This window comes from Chiloscyllium plagiosum, unplaced genomic scaffold, assembly GCF_037043375.1.
Source record: "Chiloscyllium plagiosum isolate Xiang-an unplaced genomic scaffold, Cpla_swu_hap1 HiC_scaffold_25, whole genome shotgun sequence".
NCBI classification, from domain to species: domain Eukaryota; kingdom Metazoa; phylum Chordata; class Chondrichthyes; order Orectolobiformes; family Hemiscylliidae; genus Chiloscyllium; species Chiloscyllium plagiosum.
The window spans coordinates 62,961,584-62,980,597 of NW_028270163.1; the positions used below are offsets into that span (position 1 = coordinate 62,961,584).

General features: G+C 45.1%; 1 pseudogene across 1 annotated transcript in view; it reads right to left on the reverse strand.

The window, feature by feature from the left end:
- The window catches only part of LOC122562327 (uncharacterized), a 171,956-nt pseudogene extending 154,429 nt beyond the window's left edge, over positions 1-17,527 (reverse strand). Inside the window, exon 1 of the transcript XR_015761445.1 lies at positions 16,830-17,527. The product of XR_015761445.1 is annotated as an uncharacterized LOC122562327 (transcript). The remainder of the gene's footprint in view (positions 1-16,829) is intronic.
- Between the last annotated feature and the right edge of the window lie 1,487 nt (positions 17,528-19,014).

Sequence of the window (19,014 nt, forward strand, 5' to 3'; positions counted from 1 at the left end):
TAATTACTCAATGCTAGTAAAACCATCACATTTGAACCATAATTTCCAGAGACCAGCTCCACCAAGACAGAATCAAGCCACCCCTCAATGATGATCAACAGCATCAACATCCCAGGGATCCCCGGAAACTGAACTAGCCCCAGGTGGATTGCCCGGCTGAAAGGGAATGGGGAGGAAATTCAGAAATAAGCGATACACTTTGTGGTTTCTCAAAGCCTGTCCAGCATCTAAAAGGCACATGGCAGTGTGAGACCCAATATTCTTTATTTGTCTACTAAAAAGACTCAAGACATTTGACATCATCCAATCAGAAACCCTCCAGCTGACCAGAAATCCCTAACATTACCTCAAATCCTCCCTTCCTCTACCACCTGTGGGCCACGTTGCTGCCTCACTACCATCTTCTCATTGCCAGTAGCCACAGCCACAAACAGTCCCCTTTCTCATTCACACACGACCCTGATCCTTGTCCGTGACAAAGATTTATTACACTTCCCTCTCAAACTAATCCCCACTTGCTGCATTGCAATTTCATTCAGACTCGATAGCTTTTCCATCCTAGAATGTTCACTGTCATTGTTTAGAATTCAAATAGTTACAATAATTGTGGTGCATTTCAGTTCTCGGCCAGTTGTTTAAGCGAAGTACGGTGGGTGATAGAAATCTGAAGGAAGCAGAGTAAAACAGAAAATGCTGAAACACTCAGCAGGACAGAGAGTAAATAGGAGAGGAAGTTAACATCTCTACTCTGACCATTCATTAGAACTGGGGAAAGTTCAACATTTACCAGATTTGAAGCAAAGTGGGAGGGGGAGGAACCAAAGAAAAGATCACGGAAAGGGTAAAAAGTGGGAAATATTTAATAATAAAAGTTAGTGACAGAGACAAAGAGAGTGGAATGGCACAAGCAAAAACAGACCAGAGGAGGTATGAATGGCAGAATAATTAACAAAGAGAATAAAATAAAGAACTGCAGATGTTGGAGATCTGAAACTCAGAAAAACAGAAAGTGCTGGAGAAGAGTCACTGAACATGAAACATTAACTCTGTTTTCCCTCCACAGACCCTGCCAGACTGGCTGAGTTTCTTCAGCACTTTGTGTTTTTGTGTGTTATGAGAAAAACAATGTCAGCAAAACCAGCAAATAACAACTTGGAAGGAATGTGTTTGTGAGTGTGACCGTGCGCGCCAGATCATGAGTGTGTGACAGTGTGTGTGTGTGTGTGTGAGTTTATCTGTATGTCTGTGTGTGCAAGTGTGCAACTGTGTATGTGTGCGTGCATGTGAATGTGAGAGAATGTGTGCGCACGCGTGTGAGAGTGTGTTTGAGTGCATGTGAATTTGAGAGAGTGACTGTGGGCTGGTGTGGGGGGGTGGGGCGGGGGGGGGGGGGGGGGGGGGGCTGTTGATGGTTAGCTGAATTGTGCTTTAGACAGTGTGGCCCAGGCCCCAGGGACATGGCTATAACCGTCCTCCCGGTTTAAAAATGAGGCCAGTAAGTAATGAGATCAGGTGATCTGAAGTTGGGTTTTCAATGGATGCAGATTGTAGAAGGGCAACAAAACATTGTCTCTGGTATGGACACCATCGTCTTGTAGCTAAAAGCAGCAGCCAATCTAAACTCAGCAAGGTCTATAAATAACAATTGAGATAAGTAACTAGTTAATGGTGGTGGTGCTGGCTCACGGCTGGATGTTGCCAGGATACCAAAACAACACGAGACTCTTTTTCAAAAAAAAACCCCAGAATCTTTTCCATCAATCTGCAGAGGCAGAAAGGGTCAGTATAACATGTTGTCTGAGAAACAAGAGTCCTTGTTTACTGTACTGGAGCGACAGCCACACCATGTACCCTCAGGACTTTACAACAGAACTCTGAGGCTTACAGAGCATTAATCACCGAAACAGGCTGATAGTATTCAGAGCTGGCAGATAAAATCCCTGTAGGACAAACCCATTAAAACAGGAAACACGTAATGGGGATCAACATGTCAAAAAGACAGGTAAACAAGACTTAAAAATGGGAATGTGTTTGTGACTCAGCTATTCACAATGTGTGTGAATGATTAGATGTGGGGATTAAATGTACTATTTATCATCCTAAATCCAAATTAGTGAGTGATACCAAACTAGCTGGGAGTGGGAGTTGTCTACAGGTTTCAGACACTTTGAGGGGAATTTAGAGAGGATAAGTGAGTGGGCTAAAAATTGACAGATGGAATACAATGTGGAGAAATGAAAGGTTATCGACTTTGGTAGAAAAACATATAGAGAATGTTAAATGGTGAGAGACTAGGGAAGTGTTGAACTTCAAAGAGACTTTGTCCTTGTTCACGACTCGCTGAAACTTAACATGAAGGCACTAAAAGCAATTTAAAAACCCCAGTGGTGTGTGTTTTTTATCACAACAGGATTTGGGTACAGGAGTTGAAATGATATAGAGCTTTGCAGAGACCACACCTGGAATACTGGGTATAGCAGCAGGTGAAGGAATATGGGTAACGCCAGTGGGTTAATAGCCCAGAATTCCAGGGTAATGTTCTGGGAACAGGGACACAAATCCTACCATGGCAGATGGTGAAATTTGAATTCAATCAAAAAAATCCAGAATAAAAAGCTAGTCGAATGGCAACCATGTCATAAAAACCCATCTAATTCATTCATGTCCTTCAGGGAAGGAAATCTGCTTTATCTGGTCTGGCCTACATGTGACTCCAGACCCACACCAATATGAGTGACTCTTAACTACCCTGTAGGCAATCATGAGTAACAATGCTGACCTGGCCAGTCACACCCACATACGGTTCCTTAACGATTAATGAGGTCGGCTATGTGTCAAACCACTGGAGATGGGAGAAATACTAAATTAATATTTTGGATCAGTATTCACCATGGAGAAAGGCATGGAGGCTAGGGGACTCAGGGAAATAAAACAGTCCATATTACAGAAGGGGAATGCTGGAAGTCTTAAAAAACATAAAGGTGGACAAATCTCTGGGATCTGATCAAGTGCATTCCAGGACATTGTGGGAAGTTAGGAAAGAAATTGCAGGGCCCCTAGGAGAGATTATCTACACCATCTACAGCCTCAGGTAAGGTGCTGGAGGACTGGAGGGTGCTAATGTTGTGCCTTTGGTTTAAAAAGACCCAAAGACACATCTGCCAAGCACCACCAACTTCATCAGCAAGGACAGTATCATCAAGCTAGTGGCCCTATGCCTTACCACCCACTTCACATTCAATAACAAAACCTACAGACAAACCAACCGATCTCCAATATCAGGGTTCTTAGCAGAGGCTGTAATGCAGAGACTCGATCCAACCCAAACTTTGGGTCCGCTACGTGGACGACACCTTTATCATCACTAAACGAAACAAATTAGAGGAAACCTTTAAGACCATCAGTAGTACCATTACTGGCATAACATTCACTGAAGAGGAGGAAAACAACAACAAACTGCCATTCCTAGATGTCACAGGAGAGCGAACACCAATGGGAACTTCAAACCAGCGTCGACAGGAAAACAACACATATGGACCAAATTAGATTAGATTACATTCCCTACAGTGTGGAAACAGGCCCTTCGGCCTAATCAGTCCACACCGACCCTCCGAAGAGTGACCCACCCAGACCCATTCCCCTCTGACTAACACACCTAACCTACGGGCAATTTAGCATGGCCAATTCACCTAATCTGCACATCTTTGGACTGTGAGAGGAGCCTGAAGCACCCGGAGGAAACCCACGCAGACACAGGGAGAATGTGCAAACTCCACACAGACAGTCGCCTGAGGCTGGGATCAAACCTGGGACCCTGGTGCTGTGAGGCAGCAGTGCTAACCACTGAGCCACTGTGATAAATACTCAACTACAGAAGCAATCATCCCAACACCCACAAACGAAGCTGCATCAGAACATTATTTCAACGAGCCAACACACACTGCAGCACAAAGGAACCACGCAGAGCAGAGGAAAATCACCTATACAATGTATTCAAAAAGAACGAGTACCCAATGAACACAGTCCACCGATTTCTCAGCAACAAACCCCAACAAGCAGACAAAACGCGTCCAGAAACCCTAGCCACTCTCCCCTACATCAAAGACATCTCAGAAATGATTGCCAGACTACTCAGACCCCTTGGCATCATGGTAGCCCACAAACCCACCAACACACTAAAACAGCAGCTAATGAACTTGAAAGACCCCATACAGACAACAAGCAAAACTAATGTCATTTACAAAATACCCTGCAAGGACTGTAACAAACACTACATTGGACAAACAGGCAGAAAACTAGCCACCAGGATACATGAACATCAACTAACCACAAAAAAACATGACCCTCTCTCACTAGTACCCTCACATATGGATGAGGAAGGACACCACTTTGACTGGGACAACACATCCATCCTAGGACAAGCCAAACAGAGACACACACAAGAATTCCTAGAAGCATGGCATTCCAACCGGAAATCTATCAACAAACACATTGACTTGGATCCCATTTACCACCCTCTGAGAAAAAGAACAGGAAATGACATCGCCAGAGAACATGGCATCACTAACCCAAGGAAACCTAAACATATAAATAGAAAGTGGGTCATATCAACAGCGTTTCACCGGAGGCTCACTGATGCTGTTACTTAGCACGGTGACGAAACGTCTGAAAATGAACCCTTCCAACTCTGAGCAAACCTACATCCAGGTGTTCAACAGGGATCGGTGCTGGGTCCACGTTTGTTTGGCATTTATATAAATGATTTGAGTGAGAATTTAGGAAGCATGGTTAGTAAGTTTGTGGATTACACCAAAATTGGTGGAAAGTGAAGAAGATTATCTAAGATTATAAATGGATCTTGATCAACTGGGCCAATGGGCTGAGAAGTGGCAGATGGATAAAGGTGATGTATTGCATTTTGGTAAAACAAACACAGGCAGCACTTATACAGTTAATGGTAATGTCCTGGGTCATGTTGTGGAACAGAGACCTAGGGGTTCAGATACAAAGTTCTTTGAAAGTTGCATCACATTTGAACAGGGGGGCTAAGAAGGTGTTTAGCACACTTGCCTCATTGCTCAGACCAGAGTATAGAAGTTGGGGATGTCATTATTGAGGTTTTACGGGACATTGGTGAGACCTTTTCTGGAGAACTATATATAGTTTTGGCTGCCCTGCTATGAAAGGATATTATTAAATTGGAGCAAGTTCAGAAAAGACTTACCAGGATGTTGCCAGGCTGGGTAAGTTGGGATTTCTTACACTATAAAGGTTATAAGGTCTTGAGGAGCACAGATAAGGTGAATAGCAAATGTCTTTTCCCTAGGGCAGGGGAGTTCCAAACTAGAGGGCTTTTTTTTACAGGGAGAGAAGATAGATTTAAAAAGGACCTGAGCAGGAACTTTTAAACAAAGAGGCTGGTTGGTGTGTGGAAATGAACTGCCTGAGGAAGTGGTAGATGAAGGTCCAATTACAATATTTAAAACACATTTGGACATGCACATGATTAGGAAAGGTTTAGAGGCAAATGGGCCAAACACAGGCAAGTGGGACTAGTTTAATTTGGGAAGTTTGATTGACACGGGCACGTTGGACCAAAGGGCCTGTTTCCTTGCTGTTTGACTCGAGAACCTCATGAAAGGGAGTAAAACAAAGGTTCATGTAGAATCATAGATTCCCATACAACATTGAAACAGACCATTTGGCCCACCACATCCACACCGACTCACCCAGACCCACTCCCCTACTCTATCCCTGTAACCCTGCACTTCCCATGGCTAACCTAGCCTGGACATTTTTGGATTGTGGGGGAAACCGGAGCACCCGGAGGGTGCCCACGCAGACACGGGGAGAATGTGCAAACTCCACACAGAGAGTCACCCGAGGCAGGAATCGAACCTGGGTCCCTGGTGCTGTGAGGCAGCAGTGCTAACCAGTATATGCAATAATTATGAGGAGGGGAGTCTTGGATTTGGAGAGGAACTCTTCTTCACACTATGAGTATAGTAATTAAAAATGATTAATTAATTATGATTGTATTGAAAATAATTGCATTTCAAAGACATGTTGGAAGTAAATTATTGCAATGAAGTGAAAAGATAACAGTTAATCATTCAGAAAAAAACAGGAGATCAAGCAGCTACCAGCCACTGGGTCTGAGAACTGGGGAAACACAGAAATGTGTGAGTTTTCCAGAGAGGCATGAAATGGGGATGAAATATTAGCTGAGTGTAGATTTACAATAAGTTGAATTCAGAATCATCACCAAAAGTGAAGGTTTTGATTTTCTTTTAAATAATTTTACTGACGTGGGATTTTTGACAAGGTCAGTATTTGTTACCTATTCCTAATTGCTGTGAAATTAGGTCATTTCAGAGGGTAGTTAAGAGTCAATCATGTTGCTGTGGATTTAGATGAAGGAACTGAGGACATTGTCGCTAAGTTTGCAAATGACACAAAGATAGGTGGAGGGACAGGTAGGTGTTGAGGAAGTGGGGAGGCTGTAGAAGGACTTAGACAGGCTAAGAGTGAGCAAAGAAGTGGCAGATGGAATATGATGAGGGCAAGTGAGAGGTTATGCACTTTGGTAGGAAGAATAGACTATTTTCTATGTCTAAATGGGGAAAGGTTTTGGAAATCTGAAGAGTAAAGGGACTTGGGTGTGCTCATTCAGGATTCTCTTAAGGTTAACGTGCAGGTTCAGTTGGCGGTTGGCAAATACAATGTTAGCATTGATTTCGAAAGGACTAGATTACAAGAGCAGGGATGTACTGCTGAGGCTGTATAAGGCTCTGGTCAGACTGCATTTGGAATATTATGAGCAGTTTTGGGCCCTGTATCTAAGGACAGATGTGCTAGCATTGGAGGGGGTCCAGAGGAAGTTCACAAGAACGATCCCGCAGATGAAGGGCTTGTCATATGAGGAAAGGTTGAGGATTCAGGTTCTGTACGCAATGGAGTTGTGAAGGATGAGTTGGGATCTCATTAAACCTTATTGAATACTGAGAGGCCTGGATAGAGTGGACGTGGAGAAGATGTTTCCACGAGTGGGAGAGACTAGGGCCCAAGGGCACAGCCTCAGAGTGAAGAGATAACCCTTTAGAATGGAGATGAGGAGGAATTTCTTCAGCCAGAGGGTGGGGAACCTGTGGATCACATTACTGCAGAGGGCTGCGAAGGCCAAGTCGTTGAGTATATTTAAGTCAGACATAGATAGATGGGTTTAGATTAGTAAGGGGATCAAAGGTTATGGGTGAAGGCAGGGGAATGGATTGAGAAATATCGGCCATGATTGAATGGCCGAGCTGACTCTGGCTAGTTTCCCCTTGAGAAGGTGGGAGTGAGCTGCCTTCTTCTACCGCTGCAGTCTATCTGCTGTGGGTTAACCCACAATGCTCTTCGGGAGGGAATTTCAGGATTCTGACCCAATGACAGTAAAGGAATGGCAATATATTTCCAAGTCAGGATGGTAAGTGGCTTGGAGGGGTACTTGCAGAGGGTTCCCATGTCTCTGCTTCCCTTGTCCTTCTAGATGGAAGTGGTCATAGGTTTGGAAGTGGTCATAGGATCTTTAGTGAATTTCTGCAGCACATCTTGTAGATAGTACACACTACTGCTACTGAGCGCCGGTGATGGGGGTAGTGGATGTTTGTCAATGTTGTGCTTGGATGGTGTCAAGTTCCTTGAGTGTTGTTGGGGCTGCACCGATCCAGGCAAGTGGGGAGTATTCCATCACACACCTAACTTGTGCCTTGTAGATGATGGACAGACTTTGGGATGCCAGGAGATGAGTTACTCGCCGCAGTATGTCCAGCCTATGACATACTCCTGTAGCCATTGCACTTAATTGGTGAGCCCAGTTGAGTTTCTGATGAATGATAACTCACAGGATGTTGATAGTGGGGGATTCAGTAATGGTAACACAATTGAATATCAAGGGGTAATGGTTATATTGTTTCTGGTTGGTAATGGTCATAGCCTGGCATTTGTGTGGCATGAATGTTACTTGCCATTTGTTGGCCCAAGCCTGGATCTTGTTGTATTTGGACATGGATTGCTTCAGTATCTGAGGAGTCGCAAATGGTGCTGAACATTGTGCAATCATCAGTGAACATCCTCACATCCCACCTTATGACAGAGGGAAGGTCATTGATGAAGCAGCTGAAGATAGTTAGGCCGAGGACACTACCCTGAGGGACTCCTGCAGAGATGCCCTGGAGCTGAGATGACTGACCTCCAACAATCACATCCATCTTCCTATGTGTCAGATATGCTTCTAATTGATCACATTACTGAGATGACCATGAAATTAGCTTTTAATTCCAGTTTTATTAATTGAATTCAAATCCTATCACCTCCCATATCTTTAAAGCAATTAACTTGGGTCTCTGGACAGTTTGTTCCAGTTACAATACCATGACCTCAACACCACCCATTGGAAGGGCCAGAGGCAGCTGTGAATATGAAGAGCTCCAGGACTCCACTCAGAGAATGAGAGAGGGTAAAGTCTTGGACAGCTGCATCAGTGTTGTAGGGTAGAATCTGGGAATAAATGAAGATCGCTCCAGCTGGAGAATCAAGAATGAGGCTCTGATACAAGATGAAAGAATACCTTAAGAACCAATGCTGACCATGCCATTGGCACAGAAGGTTCCTGCTAACAGTCCACTCGGTGCTTGATCCCTGTAGCTCTACTAAAGGAGATTGAAAAAAAACAAGAAGCTATCGACCAATTAGCTTAATGCCTGTGTTATTGAACAAAATGTTATGTCTATAATAAAGAATCTAATAGAGCATTTAGAAATACATAAAAAGATCAAGGACAGTCAGCATTGTTTCATGAAGGGGAAATGGTATCTGGCAAATTTGCTATAATTTGAGGTGCTAACAAGCAGGATAGATAAATGAGGAGTGGTGGATGCCATATTTGGATTTTCAGAAAGCCTTTGATAAGGTACTATATAGCCATCTACTTAAGATGAAAGTCAATGGTGTTGGCAGCTGTATATTAGCATAGATAGACAACTGGCTAACTAACAAGAGTTGGAGTCGACGGGGCATTTTCAGGATGGCAACCTGAAACTAGTGGAGTGCCACACAAATCAGTTCAGGCACCTCAACTATATACAAGATATGGATGAGGAAAGTGAATTTACTATCTCCAGTTTTGCAGCTGATGTGGGTTGGGGAGGCAGGTGGAGAGGATGAATCAGTTTGCAGGGGGATACAGACAGGTTAACTGTGTGGGTAAACGTTTGACAGATGGAATATACTTTATTGTGGAAAAGTAAGAATACACACTTGGGCAGGAAAACTAAGCTGAATGTTATATAAATAGAGAAAGACAGAGGGATTTGGGTATCCTCATGCCTGAACCACTAAAAGCTAGCACCCAACTTTAGTGGATAATAGGGAAGGCAAATGGAACAGTGGCTTTTATTTCAAAGGAATGGAATATTAAAAATGAGGAAGTCTTGTTAAAACTATACAATGACTCGTCAGCCCAAAGCTAACATACTGTTAACTGCTTTGGGCTCCTTATCTAAGGAAAAATATAGACAATAGATGCAGGAGTAGGCCATTCTGCCCTACGAGCCTGCACCACCATTCAATATGATCATGACTGGCATTGGAGACAGTCCAGAGAAGGTTTACTGAGCTGATCCAGGGTGTGGAGAGGGTGAGTGGATTAGGCTTGTACTTCTTGGAATTTAGAATGAGAGGCCATCCTCTTGAAACATACAAGGCTCTTAGGGACCTTGTCAAGGTAAGTGTGGAAAGGCTTTTTCTTCATTGTGGGAGAGCCCAGGGACACATGTCATAATGTGAGTTAGTGTTTGCTCTGCTTAAGACAGAAGGTAGTGAATCTATCGAATTCTTTACCACAGAGACCTGTAAAGACCGGGTCATTCTGATTCAAGACAGATAGACAGATTTCTTTAGTCAGTAAGGGGAAATCAAGCATTATGGGGAAAAGTCAGGAAAATGGAGTCAAGGGCGATTAGATTAGCCACAGTCTCACTGAATGGCAGAGCAGACTCAGTGGGCTGAATAAGGTAAAAACAATGACTGCAGGTGCTGGAAACCAGATTCTGGATTAGTGGTGCTGGACGAGCACAGCAGTTCAGGCAGTATCCGAAGGAGCAGTTTCCCTTGGATGCTGCCTGAACTACTGTGCTCTTCCAGCATCATTAATCCAGAATCAGTGGGCTGAATGACCTACTTCTACTGGACATGGTATTCTCTGGGACGTTGTCCATAAGGAATGATTTTGTGAGTATGTCCAACTATTCTGAGACAGATTTCCCAATTTTGAAACAAGCCCATGATATGGAGGGAACATGGGGTCATCTTGGAGGCAAACAAAATGAACAATGTGGTTCAACAGACAGTGGTTAGGGATCGACTTGGAGTCACTGCCTGGCAAAGAGTGTTTGCAGTGGGGTCCAAAGACAATTGCTTTGCTCTTTCTGAGACTTCAATTCTCCTGAATAGAGAGGAGAAAGAAAGAGAATACAAACTTGGAATTCTCTAATTAAGTGAAGGTAAAAATAAAAATGTTAGATCCATAAAACAGGACAGGACAAAGCTGAATTATGGGAGTACAGGAGAATGGGGGGGTGGGGGGCGGTGGAGAAGGGACAGAAGAAAGGAGTGGAAAGGGAAAAGAAGGGATGTAAGTAATACAAAAGGAAACACCAAAGGATTTTAGAAGCATACACACTTTAGAATTGGGGTCAACGGAAGATGAGGCTGATCAGAGAGCACATGAGATCTTCTAGTGGAGGTAGAGGGCATTGTGATCACAATGTATTGGTCTTCTTGGAGGATGCTGCCAATGTGATGGTAAAGGGGCCAAGGAAGACTGATTGGAGTGTGACCACCTTTTTATAGACAAAATAAGCAGTGAATGTTCGTGATGCAAGGTCACACTATAGCTAGAACTAGTGAATATTTTGTGTTACAGGATAAGATTTCAGGGATTAACTCTGTTTAGAACAGCATGCTCTTCCTTCAATAATATCACAAGATATGATGTATCCACCTGAGCTCGTTCTCTGTTCAAAGGTTTGTTCAAAATGCATTATGTCAACAATACAAAACTGTCTCTGTCTGGATCAAGTCCCAGGCTTTGTGACAAATTGTGAAATAGCCTTGGAGAACAAAACAAGAGGTTTGTTTAGTTTATATGTCCATCGCACCGTTGTGGTTTTCTGTCTGATGTTCTCCTGTAGATGCTGAAGCAACAAAGCTCATTGTTATAAACCATTGAAGCACATCATTCTAACATTCTCTGTTCTCCATAATCATCTTTTGTTGGTGTCTTTACTCGTCTGAGCTACAGGTTTTGTTACCTTTTCATGATGCTGGTTCATTTTAATATGTAAAAGTAAAGTTGCCCTAGTTTTACAAGACCAAAGGGCTGCTCTCTCATCAGAGAGACAACTGATGGTGGTTTAACCAAGAAAATCCTCATGGTAACCTCAGCCAGTGTGGGAATTGAACCCACACTGATGACATCACATTGCACTGAAAATCTGCCTTGTTTTTTACCTAGAATTACCTCTTCACTAATTGATGGTGCTATAGTCTATCATCCCATATATTTAGCACATACATCATATACAGACTCCAATGATAACTAGGTAGTTTGACTGACCCTGCTTCAGCCAGACTAGAGTTGATATCAACACTGCTGTTTTTAACAATACCCCTGATTCTGGGCAGTAAAAGTCTGGTCTGTTTCAATATTTAACATGGATAAGTCACACATTCGCTCAAAGTGAAACCAAACTAGTGTTGTTTGTCTCTTCCCATGCTCCATACACACAGCTTCCTGGGAGAACTGTAATCAAATGTTATTCTATACTCTTACAAGTTTTGTCAGCAGACATCAACTCTTTACGTTGGGGAAACTCTTTCTAAAGACATGGAAAGTCAGAAGTCACACCTGACGAAGGGGCAGCACTCCGAAAGCTCGTGATTTCAAATAAACCTGTTGGACTATAACCTGGTGTCATGTGACTTCTGACTTCCAACACCGGCACCTCCACATTAAAGAAACACGTTTCCTCAGAGTGGAATATAGCATCCATATCCAAGAGACACTATTCAAATTCCCCTTGTGTTTCTCAGCAGAATGCAGTCAATAACGGAACATTATCCTCATGTTTTTCAATGAATGACCTTTGATGGAAGCCTTCTATATCTAAATCGTATTGTCACAGAATGATACCAGGATACTAGATTCAAGGAAAGATAAGAGGAATTGGGCTTATTCTCCCTGGAGCAGAGAAGATTAAGAGGTGATCTTATTAAGGTATTCAAAATTATGAGCGATTTTGACAGGGTAAAGAAGAGCATTCTGTTTCAACTAACTGGTATATCAGTAACTAAGGGTCACAATTTTAAGACTGTCAGCAAGAGAGCTCAAACTCAGATGAGGAGTATCTTCTTTAATTACAGAGTTATTAGGATTTGCAATGTGCTGCCTGGGAGAGTGGGGGAGGGGAAATCCACTGGAGGTTTCAAAAGAGAACTGGATATATATTTAGAAATGAAAAGGAGGCTCTATGGAGATAAGACGATGATTGGAGTAAGCTGGGTAGCTCATTTGGGGTCCAGTACAGGTACGATGGACTGAAAGGTCTCCTTTTGTAAAATTCTACCATTCTAGGGTTTAAAGAAAAAAATACACAAGTCCATCACTACCTTCTTCACCAGCCCTCTGAGGGAAAAAACTTAGAACATAGATCATAGAACATTACAGCGCAGTACAGGCCCTTCGGCCCTCGATGTTGCCCCGCCCTGTCATACCAATCTGAAGCCCATCCCACCTGCACTACTCCATGTACATCCATATGCTTGTCCAATGACGACTTAAATGTACTTAAAGGTGGCACATTTACTACCATTGCAGGCACAGCATTCCATACCCTTACTACTCTCTGACTAAAGAAACTACCTCTGACATCTGTCCTATATCTATCACCCCTCCATTTAAAGCTATGCCCCCTCGTGCTCACCGTCACCATTCTTGGAAAAAGGCTCTCCCACTCCACCCTATCTAATCCTCTGATTATCTTATATGTCTCTATTAAGTCACCTCTCAACCTTCTTCTCTCTAACGAGAACAGCCTCAGGTCCCTCAGCCTTTCCTCATATGACCTTCCCTCCATACCAGGCAACATCCTGGTAAATCTCCTCTGCACCCTTTCCAAAGCTTCCACATCCTTCTTATAATGCGGTGACTGGAACTGTACACAATACTCTAAGTGCGGCCACACCAGAGTTTTGTACAGCTGCAGCATAACCTCCTGGTTCCGGAACTCGATCCCTCTATTAATAAAAGCTAAACACTATATGCCTTCTTAACAACCCTGTCAACCTGGGTGGCAACTTTCAAGGATCTGTGTACCTGGATACTGAGATCTCTCTGCTCACCTACACTACCAATAATCTTACCATTAGCCCAGTACTTTGCATTCCGGTTACTCCGACCAAAGTGAATCACCTCACACTTGTCCACATTAAACTCCATTTGCCACCTCTCAGCCCAGCTCTGTAGCTTATCTATGTCTCTCTGTAAACTACAACATCCTTCGTCACTATCCACAACTCCACAGACCTTAGTGTCATCTGCAAATTTACTAACCCACCCTTCTACACCCTCATCCAGGTCATTTATAAAAATGACGAACAGCAGTGGACCCAACACCGACCCTTGTGGTACACCACTAGTAACTGGACTCCAGGATGAACATTTCCCATCAACCACCACTCTCTGTCTTCTTTCAGCAAGCTAATTACTGATCCAAACTGCTATATCTCCCACAATCCCATTCCTCCGCATTTTGTACAATAGCCTACTGTGGGGAACCTTATCGAACGCCTTGCTGAAATCCATATACACCACATCAACCGGTTTACTCTCATCTACCTGTTTGGTCACCTTCTCAAAGAACTCCATAAGGTTTGTGAGGCACGACCTACCCTTCACACAACTGTGCTGACTATCCCTAATCAAATTATTCTTTTCTAGAAGATTATAAATCCTGTCTCTTATAACCTTTTCCAACACTTTACCAACAACTGAAGGCTCACTGGTCTATAATTACCAGGATTGTCCCTACTCCCCTTCTTGAACAGGGGAACCACATTTGCTATCCTCCAGTCTTCTGGCACTATTCCTGTAGACAATGACGATTTAAAGATCAATGCCAAAGACTTGGCAATCTCCTCCCTGGCTTCCCAGAGGATCCCAGGATAGATCCCAGGATAAGGGGGGGTAGATATAGGACTGAAGTTAGGGGTAGGTTCTTCACTCAGCGAGTCGTAAGTTCATGGAATGCCCTGCCAGTAGCAGTGGTGGACTCTCCCTCTTTATGGGCATTTAAGTGGGCATTGGATAGGTATATGGAGGATAGTGGGTTAGTATAGGTTAGGTGGGCTTGGATCGGCGCAACATCGAGGGCCAAAGGGCCTGTACTGCGCTGTATTCTTCTATGTTCTATGTTCTATCCCATCCGGCCCAGGGGGCTTACCTATTTTCACACTCTGCAGGATTTCTGATACCTCTTCCTTGTGAACCTCAATCCCACCTCGTCTAGTAGCCTGTATCTCAGTATTCACCTCGACAACATTGTCGTTTTCTAGAGTAAATACTGTTGAATAATATTCATTTAGTGCTTCCCCCTATCTCCTCTGACTCCACACACAACATCCCAATACTATCCTTGATTGGCCCTAATCTTACTCTCGTCATTCTTTTATTCCTTAAATACCTATAGAAAGCCTTAGGGTTTACTCTAATCCTATTCGCAAACAACTTCTCATGTCTCCTCCTGGCTCCTCTGAGCTCTCTCTTTAGGTCTTTCCTGGCTACCTTGTAACCCTCAAGCGCCCTAACTGAGCCTTCACCATCTCATCCTAACATAAGCCTTCTTCTTCCTCTTGACCAGAGATTCCACTTCCTTCGTAACCACGGCTCCCACACTCTACAGCTTCCTCCCTGCCTGACAGGTACATACTTATCTAGGTCACACAGGAGCTTTTTCCTAGAATAAGCTCCACATTTCTAATGTGTCCATCCCCTGCAGTTTCCCTTCCTCATCCTATGCTTCCTAAATCTTGCCTAATCACATCGTAATTGCCTTTCCCCCAGCTGTAACTCTTGCCCAGTGGTATACACCTGTCCCTTTCTATCACTAAAGTAAACATAACAGAATTGTGATTGCTAATACCAAAGTGCTCACCTACTTCCAAATCTAACACCTGGCCGGGCTCATTACCCAGTACCAAATCTAATGTGGCCTCGCCCCTTGTTGGCCTGTCTACATACTGTGTCAGGAAGCCCTCCTGCGCACACTGGACAAAAACTGACCCATCCATAGTACTCGTACTATAGTGTTCCCAGTCAATATTTGGAAAGTTGAAGTCCCCCCATGACAACTACCCGGTCTCTCTCACTCCTATCAAGAATCATCTTTGCTATCCTTTCCTCTACATCTCTGGAACCATTCGGAGGCCTATAGAAAACTCCCAACAGGGTGACCTCTCCTTTCCTGTTTCTAACCTCAGCCCATACTACTTCAGTTGACGAGTCCCCAAACTTCCTTTCTGCAACTGCAATACTGTCCTTGACCAACAAGGCCACACCTCTCCCTCTTTTACCATCTTCTCTGTTCTTACTGAAACATCTAAACCCTGGATTCTGGATTAGTGGTGGTGGAAGAGCACAGCAGTTCAGGCAGCATCCGAGGTGCAGTAAAAATGACTTTTCGGGCAAAAGCCCTTCATCAGGAATACAGGCAGAGAGCCTGAAGGGTGGAGAGATAAGTGAAAGGAGGGTGGGGGTGGGAGAAAGTAGCATAGAGTACAATAGGTGAGTGGGGGAGGGGAATGAAGGTGATAGGTCGGGGGCGGCGAGAGGGTTGAAGTGGATAGATGGGAAAAGAAGATAGGCAGGTAGGACAAGTCATGGGGACAGTGCTGAGCTGGAAGTTTGGAACTGGGGTGAGGTGGGGAAGGGGAAATGAGGAAACTGTTGAAGTCCACATTGATGCCCTGGGGTTGAAGTGTTCCGAGGCAGAAGATGAGGCGTTCTTCCTCCAGGCGTCTGGTGGTGAGGGAGCGGCGGTGAAGGAGGCCCAGGACCTCCATGTCCTCGGCAGAGTGGGAGGGGGAGTTGAAATGTTGGGTCACGGGGCGGTTTGGTTGATTGGTGCGGGTGTCCCGGAGATGTTCCCTAAAGCGCTCTGCTAGGAGGCGCCCAGTCTCCCCCAATGTAGAGGAGACCGCATCGGGAGCAAACAGATACAATGAATGATATTAGTGGATGTGCAGGTGAAACTTTGATGGATGTGGAAGGCTCCTTTAGGCTAATAAACACAACAGTTCTTCTTGTGTATGAGAAAAAAATTCTGTCAAAACCAGAATAAATTAGTTGCCTCTGTGTTGCAGTCTTCCCTGGGTATTTTACTGTGCCTAGTTGAACAGTTTCTCTACACAGTAATGCCCACCTTTCCAAACCCAGCTGGAGTTGTTAATCAAGCATTGTTCACACACAATCATTTTTTGTACCTTCCTCACCGATATTTATGATCAAGACTGCCATTCCTTACCCTGTGTTAGAGTTTTTCACATCTCCCTAGTTTTATTTCCCTTTACCAATAGCAAGACATGATGGATATCCATCATCTACAGCCCACATTCAGCACCAAGGAGCGAAGGGAAAAGGAGGTGTCTTTCCGCCACACTGTTGGGGCTCCTGCTATTTAATACCCACCCACCCCCCAAAAATCCTCTATCTTCCAGAGGGCGGGCATTACCTTGTCAACCCCTTCCTTGTTGGTCTCGGTGTTCTTGCGGAGTTGCAGTAGGTTCCACATATCTTGCACAGACTTGCCATGTTTTCTTGCTGCTCTCCAGTAGCTCCATGCCAGTGGGCAGCCTGCTCAGTTCCTGCACTTGCTGTTGCACATCCCGCAGCTTCTCCTCCAGCTGTAGGTATGGGCCCCCGACTCCTGGTGGCACGGGGCTCTGGCCTCAGCAGTTGCTGCTGCTGCTGTAGGGTCTGGGGGCTGCTGTCCAGCGGGGCTCTGCCCTGTATTGTCCAGCAGCTTGAAGAGCTCGGGTTTGCTCGGTCTGGACATGCTGGATGCCCAGGGTCTTCAGGATAGCATGCAGCAGGGAGTGGAGCGCCAGGAAGTTGACCATCCCCGGGCTCGGGGTGGCTGATGGACAAATTGGCCAAATCGAAGAGGCTGATGGTGACCGACATGTCGCCGCTGGGAGGGCCGCTCTCCGGACACTGCTGCACGCTGCGGCTCCGAGTGAGCGGCCAGTGGCCGGAGCCTGGGACCGGGGCCAGAGCCGGAGACACCGCTCCCCTGGACACGCCCCCTTCCATAGCAACCGTCACTAGGGACCATTGTTACCAGAGGGCGCAGCCAATCCAGCGGCAGCAAACACTCCATTGGATAAGGAACTTGTCACTCTCACTGCACTGACCAATAACAACAAGCCCCTGACTGTTACCCAGCAACAGGGGACGCGGAGGGATGGCAACGAGAGGGGGACAGAGACAGACTGAGGAGAAAGAGGGAGAGGGGAGGGAAGGAGGGAGAGGGGAGGAAAAGAGGGGAAGGAGGGAGAGGGGAGGAAAAGAGGGAGAGGGGGAGGGAAGGAGGGAGAGGGGAGGGAAGGAGGGAGAGGGGAGGGGAAAGAGGGAGAGGGGAGGGAAGGAGGGAGAGGGGAGGAAAAGAGGGGAAGGAGGGAGAGGGGAAGGAGGGAGAGGGGAAGGAGGGAGAGGGGAAGGAGGGAGAGGGGAAGGAGGGAGAGGGAAGGAGGGAGAGGGGAAGGAGGAGAGGGGAAGGAGGGAGACAGACAGGGAAAGGAAGAGGGGAGGGGGAGAGGGGAGACAGACAGGGAAAGGAAGAGGGGAGGGGGAGAGGGAAGGAGGGGAGGAACAAAGAGAAATGAGGAAATAGTCTCGGAGGGAGAAAGGAGAGTGAATATCCAAAGGTGATAGAGTGGGGGAGGTGGTAGGACTGAAGGGAGTAGGAGCTGATGATGGAGGAGTAACTGGAGTGACCAGAAGGAAGGTGAACAACAACCTCCGTGTTACACATGGAGTCAGTAAGATAATGGGGCAAAATCAGATAATGGGGCAAAATCAGATAATGGGGCAAAATCAGATAATGGGGCAAAATCAGATAATGGGGCAAAATCAGATAATGGGGCAAAATCAGTGCTGGAATTTCAAACTAAGAATTCAGTCACATTTGGAATCAGACAGAGGGAAGGTACAAATGCTGCTCACAGACACCAGTAAACGCTGCAGGAGAAATCACTGTCAAACAAGAAAGGCCAACAATGTCATGCCTGTAATTTATCAATTTCTGTAAAAACCCATCTGGTTCACTAGGTTCTTCGGACAGGCAAATTTGGTGGCCTGACCCAGTCTGACATATTTGTGACTCCAAATCCAAATCTGTGGTTTACTCTTAACTACCCCCAGACAATCAAGGATTTTTATTTACTCATAGGACATAGACGTATCTGGCTGTTTCAGAATTTATTTCCTGTCCTTGTCGCCCGTGAGGTGGTGGCTGTAAGCTGCCTTCCTGAACCGCTGCAGACCATGTGCTGTAGGTTGACCCACAATATTATTAGGGAGGGAATTTCAGGACTTCCACCCAGCAACACTGAAGGAACAGTGACATACTTCCAATTCAGGATGGGAAGCGGCTTGAATGGGGGACTCGCAGGTGGTGGATTTCCACGTACCTGCTTCTCGTAGCCTCCTCGACGGCCGTAATCGCAGGTCTGAAAGGTGTTAAGGATCGTTGGCGAATTTCTGCAGTGCATCTTGTAGACAGTAGCAGTGTACAAAGTGTCAGTGGATGGAAGTGATAATCAAGTGGGCTGCTTTGTCCTCATCCAGGCAACTGGGAGTATTCACGTGTAGGCATCTACAGGATTTTGGCAGTCAGGATGCAAGTTACTTGCTCC